The sequence below is a fragment of the Austrofundulus limnaeus genome, unplaced genomic scaffold (assembly GCF_001266775.1).
Source record: "Austrofundulus limnaeus strain Quisiro unplaced genomic scaffold, Austrofundulus_limnaeus-1.0 Scaffold33, whole genome shotgun sequence".
Lineage (NCBI taxonomy): Eukaryota > Metazoa > Chordata > Actinopteri > Cyprinodontiformes > Rivulidae > Austrofundulus > Austrofundulus limnaeus.
The window spans coordinates 1216609-1231090 of NW_013952435.1; positions in this window are offsets into that span (position 1 = coordinate 1216609).

The following is a 14482-nucleotide window of genomic DNA, read 5'->3' on the forward strand; positions in this document are numbered from 1 at the left end:
ACAGTTTTAAAGGACCTGTGACATGCTCATTCTTCAAATACAAAAAGTCAATGTCTTTATATTTAAGAAAATTAGCATAATACACATGATTTTACCCATTTTGTCTCATAACTGGCATATTTTCTTTTGAATTTGACTCTGCAAAGTGAAACAGGAAGTGACATCAAAGGGGAAGTCTTTAAAAAAAGAAACTCTCTAGTCTTTGTTTATTGAAACAATCTTATTTAAACTCTTCTTCAACTCTGATAGTGACTCAAAATAATCTAAAGAAACATCAGATTCTTCTCTAATTGTTGTAGTATTGCTCTGTTTACATGCAGACATTCCCCTTTGACATCACTTCCTGTTTCTTCACATGCAAATATCTCAACAATTGTTCATCTCAACAGCGTGAAATTTGTTTTGCAAAATGTTATCAATGTTCTCTTTCCAAAAATGCGTTCACGTTTATTACAAAAGTTTGATGTCACACAGACACTTTAAGCAGAAGGCTGGACCGTCCAAATTCACAACCACTTTTTTCCGGGCTTCACGGTCGATCAAGGACCACCTAGTCTGGGTAGGCCAGGTCTTTCAAAGGACCCAGCCCCTGAGTTTGGACACAGCCTTTGACATACAGTAGAATGAGCAGCAGCCATCTTTAAAAGTGCTGATAAGGACATTAAAGGATCGTTTGATTTACCTGAAAGTTTGGTTGAAGAAAATGACTTGTAGTGAACGTCTTTGCTGCTAGAGGAGCAGAGTTTTTATAAAATCCTCCGTATTTCACTCCACGCCGACGGTGGCCCCGTTCCAAACCCTGATGCATCATCTGGAATGCCTTCATGCAGACGCTGCTCTGAATTCCTATCTGCCATTTTCAGATGCACCCCGGAGTGTTGCGGTATAAGRACGCCACTGTGACGCATTCTCACCGATGCCGTAGATTAATCCGAACGAGGCCTTTTTATTTCCTCTGCTTGTTTGGAACGGTGCACGTCGGTGTTCTTTWACTGAGATGTTCGGCCCTTTCCCCGGTGACTCTTCCTGACATTTTACTGACAGCACCAACAGGAGAGGAAATCTGCATATCAAAGGGTTAAACAGCTCTCCAGGGAAAACACTTTTTTTTACCCTCTCTGTGTTGTTTTCCTTGTTATTCATTATTTGTTGCATCATGATTATTCATGTTCAAACGGATTAACAGGGACGGGTTTTAGCTGTGAAATAAAAGCTGTTTTAGCGCTAAATTGTTTTTCTGAAGGAAGAAYGCCCCATCCTACATGGCAGCACCCTCCCCCTCCCGTCACCGGCTTTCATAAATAATTAAAGATTTAATATGAGATATTTTCAAAGGTCAGACGCACAACAAAGAGCGAGAAATGCCAGTTATTCCTCTGCAGTGGCGCTCTGTAATCTCTCCACAGTGGGTTTGTGTTTTCACCTGAACCGAGAGGGCCGACCGGCTCGAGGAAGGCCCTCCGCGAGCAAACACAGGTAAATTTGTCACTGTTAAAAAGAAAGCTGGTGAATTTTTAATGCCAGAGGCCAGAGTGGGGTAATGATCGTCCTCGTGTTTGTTTGTTCAGTGTCAACAAAACATCACAAACCACTGAAAAATGTCTTTGACTAAACGAACATCTTGTTTTGCAATTTTCATGTTATTTCAACAATTCATGAATCAAAACGTTCAGCTCCTTCAGGACATTCTGGCCATGACTTTTAGTGTTTCAGCTATTTATACTTTTTTTAGCTATTCCAGTTTTTCTGCCACATATTTCCTATTAAAMATAAATGAATCTGTGTTCAACATCTTTAATAAAACCCTTCAAAATGTTTATAAATCTTTACTGCATTTTATACATTTTGTTCTAGTTCTGCTCTTTTTAACTTCCTTGTGCTAATTTTAGCTTCTTCGTTTGATCATTTTAGCTGCTGTTTCAGCTAAAATTCTCTTTCTGATGTTCTTCTGCTATTTTCAGCTGCTAATAGCTAAAATTAGTTTTAGCTGTCATATTTAGTTTGGTGGCCATTTTAGCGTATTTTTGCAGCTGYGCTCTCTTCTGCTTCTTTGTGATAATTTCAGAGAAGATAAGTTACATTTTAGCTGTTTTACTATGAATTTTGTCTGTTTTAGCTGTTTTACAACAACTTGTCACTTTTTTATACTTTTATTTATTTTTGGCTAATCTGACATTTTTTATGCCCCTACCACCATCAATGTACCACATTCAACTTGTTTTTTTTTTTTACTACATTTAGCTTGTTTTTCTGCCAATTTTAGCTTTTTTTTTCTGCAAATTCAGCTATAGTTTGTCTCTTTGCTAATTTCTACTTTTTTGTGCTTCTTTCAGCTTCATTTTGCTAATATGAGGTTTTGTGCTTCTTTCAGCTGCTTTCTGCTAATTTCAGCTGCTAATAGCTAAAATTAGTTTTAGCTATTAGTTTTAGTTTGTTGCCCATTTTAGCTTCTTTTTGCAAAAATGCTCTTTTCTGCTTTTTTGTGATAATTTCAGAAGATTAGTTACATTTTATCTCCTTTACTGSACATTTTGSCTGTTTTACCTGTTTTGCAACAACTTGTGACTTTTTTGTGCCCCTACCACCATCAGTGTACCACATTCAACTTGTTCCTGCTACATTCAGCTTGTTTTTCTGCCAATTTCAGCTTTTTTCTGCTATTCCAGTTACATTTCATCTCCTTTCTCCTAATTTCTACTTTTTTGTGCTTTTTACCAATTTAAGGTTTATATTCTTCTTTCAGTTACAATATGTCAAATTTGGCTGCTTTTTGCAACTTTGGGCACTGTTTGGCTGTTTGTTGCCGTTTGTAGTTAAACTTTTTTATGCTTCTTTCATCATCTCAAATTGAACTTGCTTTAACTCTTTTACTGTTAAATATTTTCAGCTCCATTTCAGCAGATTTCAGCTGAAGTTTACACCAGAATTTCTGCAATGCAGTTTCTCTAGTTTAACAGATCGTACACGACAACAATCCTCACCAAAAGCTCAAATCGTTGGTGTGAAACCTTCAATTTCTTCATTTTTCAAGCCCAGCAGAGAAACGATCAGAAAGGGAAGCAGCTCCGAGGCTCAAGCTGCGGCCGTTCTGACAGCCGACGGTTAACCTGGTCCACGGGTTCAGGGAGAGCCGGGTCACAGGCGCCTTCACACAGAACTGTCCTCGTCATGCATTAAACAGAAGTGGTCCTGATGGATTTCTCCTCCTGATGCATTATCAATGAGGCCCGCTCGCTGCATCACAACTCTGTCCCAGACAGAGACGGGCTCGGACGTTTTCTTCCCTCTTCCTTCAGCGCTCCTCTCAGCTGTGGAAGATTTAAACCGTCGCCTTAATATTTCAATCCTGAGGTTCCAGTCAGACGGGCTGAGGAACAAAACAAGAAGAAATAAAACCTGCAGATTATCATCCTGCATGCTGAAGTTTTACTTACTCCTCAGAGAACAGGGTGGGCATGTTTCTCAGCTGCTATTATTCCTAATTTTAGCCTAATATCTGTAAAACTGACTGAGTTAAAGCCTTTTTTGTGTTGACTTACTGTGGCAGCCATATAGAATTAGGTTGGGATTGTTTATTAATATTGTATTGTTTCTGTTTTAAGCAGTAATGTGTCTGGATATGTTTAATTCGATATTTTGTTCTTATTATTGTGTGTTATTGCTATTTATACTGTATTTTATTGCTTTTCAAACATTATTAAAGAGGACTACAAATGAAAACTAGCCTTTTGGCTAATTCTAGTTTTTTAAATCTACAAATTGTCGTATGTTTTATCAAATTACACTGTCCCCTTTTAAAAAACATACATCATAAATCATAGACAGACATGATCTCATCTTTATGATAATATTTGACAAAAAAMCTACATGTTTTAAATAACATACGTGGCTTATAGTATAAAAATATTGCCAGAAATATTGTTTTTTATAAAACAATGAGGTGATGTTGGGTCTTTTATTGTGACAGCACTGTTTCTGCTTCAAACAAAGCTGTAAATATGTTGTGTCTAATATGTTTGTTTGTTTCTTCCACACACCAACATTCTTTTGTTTTTGTGTTTCTTTCATAAGACAAGAAGAAAAGGGCCGCTGTCAGAAAAAAAAGAAAAGGAGAAGTTGATCGTTTTTATCTCACAAACATCGAAAACAGAACTTTGATTTCATGTTTGAGGCTTTAAAGTCAATCATGGTAAAAAATGTTTTGTTTCAGTGAAACCTTTAAATAAAAACCAGTAGAAAACGTCACTGTCAGGCRTTGTTGTTTGAGTTTCACCGTTCTCCAGTACCTCCTGTTGTTTTGTCTTTTGTTTTGATCTGGTTTTTCAGCTGTTCTATTTGGTCGAAACATGTTTTTATGTCACTTCTTGTCCACTAAGTTTGTCCATTTTTTCCCCCTGTTTTTGAGGTTTTTGCCGTTTCGGCTGTTTATCAAGTGTTTTCATGACAGATACACTAACAGGCAATAATAATACAGCCCATCTTTCACAGCAGACAAAAATAAAGCACAGAACCGAAGTGTCTGTAAGATCTGAAAAATGTGCAAAATCAAATAAAGTCATAAAATGTGTAAGAGTGGACGAATGAAAGCAGAAATGTAGCCAATATTCTCCTAATTTCTCCTGGGCCGAAGGCTGTTTACTCGTCGGAGGTTGTGTGCGACTTCCTGTGTTTGGAGCAGTTCTCTGCCTTTGAGTTAATATGTTTCTGTCAAGCAGCAAACCGAACTCGGCGGGCCCAAAACAGCCSACGTTTCCATTAAACATTCATGACCTGCACTGCAGCGCCATTATTGCAGAAAGGTCACTCAGGAATGATCGGTTTAGTTGTGCCGTGCGTCAACATGCCTTATGTAGGGAAATAAAATTTATTCCGCAAACCTGCAACTCAAAACTTTCTCCTTTCATAAAACAGAAAAAAAAATCTTTTGGTTCTCACTCAAACTGGTGGAACCAGGGTAATTACTGGACTGATTTCTGGGGTCAAACTTAATGAAGAAAGTGCAACATAAAATGCAAACTTTATGTTTTGTGCTCTGTTTGAAACACGCCTTCACCTACAACACTAAACAAGTGATTTGCTATTCTGCATAAAATGTAAATTTAAATGCATCTGGACGAGTAACTTTGAAAAAAGATGCATTAGAGCTAAACGCCGGACCAGAAAACGGAAGTTGAAGCCACAAGGGATGAGCGCCCTCTAGTGGCTGGTTGTAGTGCGGTTTGTAAGCCCCGCCCCCTCCATGTAAACAAATGGGACGAATAAGTTTGAGGCTTGAAGAGAAGTTTGATGTTACAAAGTGACTGACAGTTAGCGAGCTGAGAGATGGAACATTCGTATCGAGGACATAGTTTTACGTCTCGTAGTTTGTAGATTCTGGTTCCAAAAATACAACATGGAGGCTTAAAAACATTGAGAAGGGGGTCTCTGCAGTCACTAAGTTGGAGTTTCTTAGTTTGTGGAAGAGTTGGCCCAAGACATGATTGGTCTGTTTGACTTTTGTTGGTGTAGTTTACCTAAGACGTGATTGGTTGGATTGAATGTGGGGTTTGGTTGAATTAACCAGAAACCTCCTATATTTTTTTAAATATAGAAATTAATTTTAGTCATAACTTGAGACAGGAAGGTGCTAGCTGCACGAAATCTGAAGGCTGTACATGTGGAGGGACGCGGAACAATTTGGTTTAGTCAAAACATCTCTAACCAGCCTGTAAAAAGATAGTTAAAAATCAAAATGAATATGAATATGCATATTCGTCATAACTTGAGACAGGAAGGTGCTAGCTGCACAAAGTTTTTGAACTATGTTTACGTGTTCACAAAATTTTTGAGTCATTGTTCTGTTCTGTTTAAACTGTACATAAATCATATTATTTGACTATTATTATTATTTCTTCTTTTAAGTTGCCCTAAGACAAGTGAATCCGACCAATCACRATCAGGGCCAACTCCGCCCACACACTAAAGCAGGCAGTGTGGTCACTCGGCAGCCGACCGGACGACGCGCCGTCATGTGGTTGTTCGGTGTTCCTTTTCGCACACAGCTTTCATAGTTCCTGAGACCCCCCAACCGAGCTCCTGGGAAAACCCCTCCCGCTGCAGCTTACGTCACTGCATGGGATTTCTTCCCAGGGGAGTTCAATGCAGAAAAAAAAAAACAAGTCCGAGACTCGTCACCCGACGTTATTTATCCACAAACTGGTCCTGGATTAAGCTCCAAAGTTTTTATCAGTCAGATTCTATTGTGAAAAACATCCTTTTACGAGTTTTTGGCCATTTGACCATCTTTATAAATCACTGCTTCCTGGTTCAACAGTTGGCTCTGGAAGCGAGTCGCTTTTTTTTTTTTTCTACTTTTGAAGCGAGTGGTTGAAGCAAAATGCAGCGTCTGACAGTTTTCAACACAACCAAACACTCCCACGAACTTCTCACCAATCACACAACAAAGTTCGTATGTGTTCTTATGTGGAGGGGTGGGGGTAAAAAATTTCGACCCACGAGTTGCTACAAGAAGTGCCGAAATGTCGACAATGCGAACAGAATGATGCAATTTTGGCCATAAACTGCGACAGTTCGGCACAATTTCGGCAGTTCGGCGGCAGCATGCTGAAGCCTTAATTCCTCATCAATATTAGGCCCAACTGAAGATCGCCACCAATAACGGGTAGGGCGAACTCCGCCCACATCAAGACCTCTGCCAATCATGATTAGGGAAAACTCCACCCACACACTAACTCTGCCAATCACAGGTAGGGCCAACTCCACCCACATTAAGGCCTATGCCAATCATGATTAGGGAAAACTCCACCCACACACCAACTCTACCAATCACAGGTAGGACCAACTCCGCCCACAGGAGACCCCTACTTGCTAACGTCTGACATTCAGTCTTCACCATCAGTAGAAGTAGCTGCTTCGTCTATCTTTATTAATGTTGACGGCATTGTTTGCTAAGTTTAACTGACTGGAGCAGCCTCAGCAAGGGTTAACTCCAGAAGGTAATAAGTTGTAGACGTACATCCAATAACAGATTAATTAAAATTGGTCCAGTGTTCATGAGATGTTTTCAAAGAGTTGCAGTCACAGTTGCCTTCATGTGTTTGTATTTTGTGCATATTTTATTGTAGCATATGTGTTCTGTTTAAAGCAGAAAACACATAACCAGGGTGATTATAGTGAGTCTGATTCAGTGAACGGGCTGCATGAAAAGGCCAGAAAAACAAATCACATTACACCTCAATTACCACCACTGAGGCCTCTGAAGTGCACTTTCCTTCTCGGCAATAAGCCTCTCTCACTGACACACTTTCTGCACACAAACACTGTCCCTCCTGAACGACTGGAACGAGAGGCTGAGTAAACACACTAAAGAGKAGAGATATTTGCTCTTTATGCCTAATTGCAGCTTCAGCAGAGCCGCTCGGTGTCTCTCTGACCCCGCTGGTCTCGCTTGATTAATTATAAAACGGTGCATATGCCTCAGAAAGGTGGTGAGGGGGGTGGRTAAGACTGCCCCGCGGTTTTGGCCGTTGCCCCCATCCGGAGACAAGGACGTCCCCGCCGAACGCCCGCCGTACAGCTCGGGGCCAATTACCCACCTGCTGCAGGACGGCGCCTCTGGGATGTCATTTCATGCTAATACCGCGGCCATAATGGCTGCTGCTTCCGCAGTCAGAAGGTTACACAAATGAGGTCTTAAAAGCCGCACAAATTAGAAAATATAACCTGCCGAGCCTCTTTTGGATTCTGAAAAGCAGAAATTACTGATAAAATTCAACGTTTTAACCTCGAACAGGAATTAATGTCGTTACAACGTAGCTGCCTTAGTTTATTTCGTGTACATGTGTTCATTTTGCCTGCTTGTTAGCAAAATATCTCATGAGCGACTGAACAGATTTTAGCACTCATTAAAGGCCCTGTGACATGCCTATACTTCAAATACAAAAAGTCAAAGAAAACGTCTTTATACAGAAGAAAATTACCATAATGCACGCGATTGTTACACATTTTGTCACATAACTGACCTATTTCCTTTTGAACTTGGTTCAGCCAAAGTGAAACAGGAAGTGACATCAAAGGGGAACTCTTTAATAAAAATAAACTCCCTGGTCTTTGTTTATTGAAACAACATTATTTAAACTTTAACTCTTCTTCATTTCTCTTTAATAGCGACTCAAAAATTCTAAAGAAACATCAGATTCTTATATCTACAGTCTGTTGTTAGCTGTTGTAGCAACGCTCTGATCACATGCAGACGTTCCCCTTTGACATCACTTCCTGTTACTTCATGTGCAAATATCTCAACAACTGTTCTCAGCGGCAATAAATTTATTTTTGCAATATGTTATCAATGCTATCTTCCCAAAAAAGCATTCATATTTATTATAAAATTTGACGTCACAGGCACTTCAACCTTTAGAGTCGATTTGATTTAGGAAGGCGGCCACATCTAATCAATCTTTGCACAAAAATGAAACCACCTCAGTGAATTTTACACATAATGAGCTAAAATCTGGTGTGGTAGTAGCCGWAAGTCATTCCTATCTCACATTTTGAGCACCAGCGTTTCATCTAAAAAGTTTTGTTTCATTTTAAATGTTCTTTCCTCTCTTTGAATCACCACTTTTCCCCGTTTCAAGTGGAATAAAGCTTTTGAAAAAGGTTTTATTCCACTGCTCTAGACACTAAATATGAAAGTATAATAAGATTTTTAAAGAACAAGCAYCWAATTYAGTACATAATACAGTAGCAAAGAGGCTTATTGTGCCACCACCAGCTTCGTTATCGCTGTCACTATCTGTTTTTCACACTGGTTAAGCAACATGTCCCTTGTTAATTTTACAGTCGATTCCAGAGGCTGCACTCCACTCGCCTCCTCGCTGCCATTATTTCCCCACGGACGGAGCATGAGAGGCTCTGAAAGACGAAAACAAATGAAGGTCGGAAAAAATTCTATACACTGGAAGGCGAAGGCTCCATTATGACCACCGTGACTGTGCATTGTGTTGTTATCATTATGCAAAATGTTCACACATGAATTTGTTGYGGGGAAAATGGCAACAAATGGCAGAAAAAAAAAACCTGAGTAAGGCTGGTGTCTTAGAGCTGCCARCTGAAATGGTCTCACGAATGAAATGCCAGGATGTTCCGGTAATTAAAAAAGACATATTTCAGTTCAGCTTCACAGCGTGGCGCCGATCTTGCTACGTCCAAACGCATCTTTCACTCATGTGACTAATCACTCCGCTCYGCGGTTCAGCTGGCTTTTAGCCTCCAAACACATTAGCAAAGACGCCGATGAGTGACAGGAACTGTTACATCCCGACCCAATTAGTGAGCCACCCTTGTCCCCCCAGCAGCAGGGATAAAAACATGGCCGTCAGCGGGTTTATCCTCTGCTTGTTTCTGCACAAACTGCCTTCAYACCTCGAGGCCTGGAGCCACCAGCATCGCTCAGAGAACACCAATCTTTTATCCATTTGATCCCCAGCACGCCAAACCAATCATTGCTTTCACATTTGCTTTACAACACAGTCAGCTGTTTGGAGCTAAATTGATTCAAAAGCACTTAAAGCTAGAAAACATGCATTTTCTGTGAAAAATGCAGCGTGAATGCTTAAAGCTGAAAGCTTTGTCAAACAATATGTACAAATGTTTTGTAAAATTGGTGGAAAATAGCCAAAAGGGAAAAGCAGAAAGGCAGCTAAAATGTAACGGAAAAAGCCGAATCTAGCACAAAATAGCATGAAGAGCATGTTTGCTGATTTAAAAAGGTAAGAAGCTGAACTTATCATGAAAATGTGAATTTAGCTAAAAAGAAAAGCCAAAATAAGATGAAATTGCTTAAAAGTAGCATAAATAAAAAAACAGCTGAAAGTAGCAAAAAAAAATAATAGAAAAAAGTTGATAAAAGAACAAAGAAGTTCAGCAGAATGGTTGAAAAGAGCAGGGAAATAGCTAAAAGGGAGAGAAAAACTAAAATTAGCATAAAAAAAGCTAAAAAGCTGAAAAAGCTGAATCCAACACAAAGAAGCCTAAAGAGCACATTTGCTGAATTTATTAATAAAAGGCTGAAATCATCAAAGTTCAGCAGAATAGCTGAAAAGAGCAGGAAAGTAGCTAAAAAGGAGAAAAAAGCTAAAATTAGCATAAAAGAAGCTAAAAAATTCCTGAAAAAGCTGAATCCAATACAAAGAAGTCTAAAGAGCACATTTGCTGAATTTAGTATTAAAATGCGAAATTATCCCAAAAAGCTTAATATAGCTGAAAAAGCCAAAACTAGCTGAAATAACTCAAAAGTAGCTTAAATTATATTAAAAAACAGCTGAAAGAAGCATACAATTTTAAACTAGCAGAACGAAGCTGATAAAAGAACAATTAAATCAGCAGAAAAGCTAAAAAGAGCAGAAAGATAGCTTAGAATAAAAAAGCTAAAATTAGCTGAAACAATTAAAAATAGCTTAACTTGCAAAAACAGCTAAAAAACTATAAAAAGCTTAAACTAGCAGAAATAAGCTGATAGAAGTACAAAAAATAATCAGAATAGATGAAAAGAGCAGAAAGATAGCTCAAACATAGAAAAAAATAAAGCTAAAATCAGCATAAAAGAAGATGCGGAAGTTGAAATCAGTACAAAGAAGTAAAAAAAAAAAAAGAATCAGAACAAAAGTTGAAAAATACAATATAAGTTTAAAAACATTTTGAAGGGTTTCGTGGATGTTGAATGGAACACCATTCATTTTCTGTTTGAAAATAATGTCCAAAAAGGCTACAAATCTAAAACGTMTAAATGAATGAAAYACCAAAAATCATAGCCGGAATGTCCTGAAGTAGTTGAATGCTTTTACGTATAAATTGTTGAAATAGCACACATTACGGAACAAAATACGTAACAAAAAACAACACACGGAGAAAAATGGACCATATCACACAACAAAACTTTTGAAATGTAAAAATCTTGATCATAAGTTATATTTTCTTATAGTTATATTCTCCAAGTAAGTTATATTAATAAACTGCTTAAAGGTAAGTACATATAGGCGTGGAGCAGAGGAAATACTCTCAGGAATTTTGAAGAGTTTTKTTTTATGATCAGGTCTTTGCTTTGTGATTTTAGCCTTTATGTTGCTTGTTTTCATTTGATCTGCTCAGTCAGCCTGCCACGCCCACCTCCTCCTTCTTTCTCTATCAGTCACAGCTGCAGCCTCTTCCCTCATTAGTCCCTGCCTTTTCCTACTCCTGCACTTTTTCTCTCCGTGATCCAAACCCTCACTTTAAAGCTAAAATACTGCTTCAATAACACACTGGAGACTTTGTGAAAGCCTGTTGAATGATCTTTTTTTTTTCTTTGTTTGTTTTATTGATCTTTGTTTTGTTGGCTAAAGTGAACCATTAACTTTCTTTCTTGGTGTGGGACCTTCCTGTATCGATCCTTCTGAAGTGAGACCAGCTGAAAACATCTACATGAGCTGTTTCCTCCTTGTCAAAGTGTAAAGACAGCTGATGTTATAATCACCTCACCTGTTGATACGACAATCATTCTTCTTGTGTTTCAAAAAAAAAAAAAAGGATTGTTGTAACGACTTGTTTGCATGCTTGTGTGACCAGTTTGATAACTGTAGCTTTTTAGGGAAATAGGAGACGAGGATGTCTTCTCCTGTCTAATAAGAAGCCTGCAGAGCAGAGACGAGGAGTCAAAGCTCTGCGTATCTCCAGCAGATCTACAACTCTGTAATATTCTCATTAAAGGCAGGCGCAGAGTTGGAACAGAGTGGGACAGCAGTGTGTTATAAYGCAGACTGATACTCTCGTAATGATCAGCTAAGCAGCTCTAAAAAAGAAAACTTCAGCTCTCGTGCTGGTTGTTATTCTCTCGGCTGTGATTTGGCTGCAGAGCTGCTCCTAACATCTCCTGCAGGCTGACGCAGTGATCCACAGCTGTGCATGGAACTGTTTATGCTTCATCACGGTCTTAAACTGCACCTCTCTGTCGTCAGTGTCACGCCTGTTTTAATCTGTGTTTACTCAGATGTGTGTGAGAGAACATAATGAATTTTACTGTTTATGTTCTTTTTTTTCTGGTTATCTGCAGCATTTCACTTTACCACTGATTAAATCCTCATCGGGTCTTTGTTAAATAATTACTCAAGAACAGAGGCAGAATGCAAAACAAATGGCCGTCTTCCAGTTTATACCCCTTAAACTTACTGAATAAGTGAATCTTTGCAGCAAAGCTTGAATAAAAAGATTTTTTGTACATTTCTTTAAAAGAAAAATAAATTAAATCAAACGTATTTAAACTGAAGTATTTGCATTTTTATTTTGTGTTAAGTCATTTCTTTTCTCTTTTTTTTAACCAAAGACACAAATAAAAAATGTAATGTTTAAAGGGAAAATATCACGTAAAATCAACTTTTTGTGGTTTTGTATCATGTTATAATGTTATCCTCTCATCAAAAACATTCTCAGAGTATTGCTTGATTCATTCATGAATGTTTGAAAAATCCTGTAGTGTCCTGAGGCAGCCAGGCAGGGGAGAAAAAACGACTGGTTGGGCCTAGAACCGYCTTTTTGGACCAGCTCCTCCTCTGGACTGTGTCTTCAAGCTGAGCTTCCTCATCACAGAGCACACACACCCACCTGACCCCGTGCTGAAATGGGCGGGACAGAAGCGGAAGGAGGTTCTTAAAGAGACAGAGGCCAATTTCATGGCATTTAGAAATAGATATGATGAAAAGTCAAGTTTGTTTTCTATTTAAACATATAAAGAACATTTTAATAACAACTGAAGGTGACAYAGWTACTTTATTATGGTATAGAATTTAAATATATGCCCGATAAACACATGATATTGCCCCTTTCAAAATTTTAACATTCTGTATGTCTGTTATTAACTCACAGCTACTATCACGCTAAATTTTAGCCCAACAACTGTAAAACTGTAGCCTGGTAAAAAACAGCCCTTTCCCTTTCGTATAGAAGGTCTGGACTCTCGGCTATTGAGAAGTGATTTCCTGCTGGAGGCGTGGCCTCTGTCGAAGTTTAAAATGATTGGATCTGATTTACCCAATCGCTAACGTTTGGCCATGTCATATGTAGTGCGCCAGCTCGACCGTGAATGAGGCTAAGCTAAGAAGTTAATCGGAAATTGCATGCGCCAGGGGCGATTCTAGGACCTGACATTTAGGGGTGCTTAGCCCCCAGCAGGGCTAAGACCCAAAGGATGWTATTTGTTTATGCAATTTTCAAAATTTCCCTCCTTATTTACGTATATTCACATATGAAATTAGTTTTGACCAACTAAAACAGTTAACAACTACATTTTCAATTTAAAACAAAATGTCAGATGCCTGCATCAGACCTGCCAACATCTGGTAACATCAATGAGACACATTAATGATAACAAACAGCTGTGGAGTGAAGCAGTCCTAGGGGGGTCCGTGGACATGCYGGAACCAAGAGCCAGGCCAGTCCAACTGACTGAGTTACTGTATGTCTTTTTTTGTGTTTTTTAAATTAGTTACGGCCAAAGTTTGAGGCTTTTTGAGCATGATTTAGCTACTACCACACCTAATTCTGTCAAAATTAGATGAATTAAAGCATGTTTTTGTTTGTGGTGAAGGTTAAAACGGAGAGTTTTTCATCTAGAACAGGGCTGTCAAACTTATTTTCACCAAGGGCCATATGTACGCTGTGGTGGCCCTCAAAGGGCCAGTTGTAATTAACTTTAACATTTTGTGTTTAACCTCGACTAAACACAAAATGTCCCATTCCTGTGCTCTACTAACAAACACCAACTGAGCTCTACCTGGTATTTCTTGCATATAAACAGTTTCAACATGTCATCTCAAACACTGTAAAGATCTACGTTTACGACTGACTAAATGTGAAATAAATAAAACAGAAATTCTATTAAAAGTAAAAGTAAGAGAGTTTTCCTCACTGATGAGGTGTGGTGAGGTGTTTTGAACTCTCCCACTTTCCCACAGGGAATTCCCATCTATAATCAACATGCATTATGGGAGATGTAGTAAATGGTCAGTGCTGGCTTGCTTTAGGATAAAAACATGTGCTATCCAACCAGACTGCTCAGTTACTCAAAGCCAACAGCTCAGTGGCAGGACAAATTATCTTTCACCTTTTAAATTGTTTATTTTGTTGCATTTAGTCATACATTTAAAGTTTACCATTGCTTTAAAAGCAATTTTCATAGTAAGGCGGGCCAGGCGGGAGTCACCCCCAGGCCACATTTGGCCCAAGGGCCTTAAGTTTGACATATGTGATCTACCGTATTTATTCAAGTACAATACGTAAAATTTAACCCATGAAATCATCCATAAAGTTGGGGGGTAGTGTTATACTTAGATAAATATTTTTACTTACGTATTTTAACTGAAATATCGGCTTCATTCAGTCCGGAAATGACACCGCGTTGTAAAAAGCAGTTGAAACAAGCTTACCTCTGACACTCCTCCGTGCTTCAGAG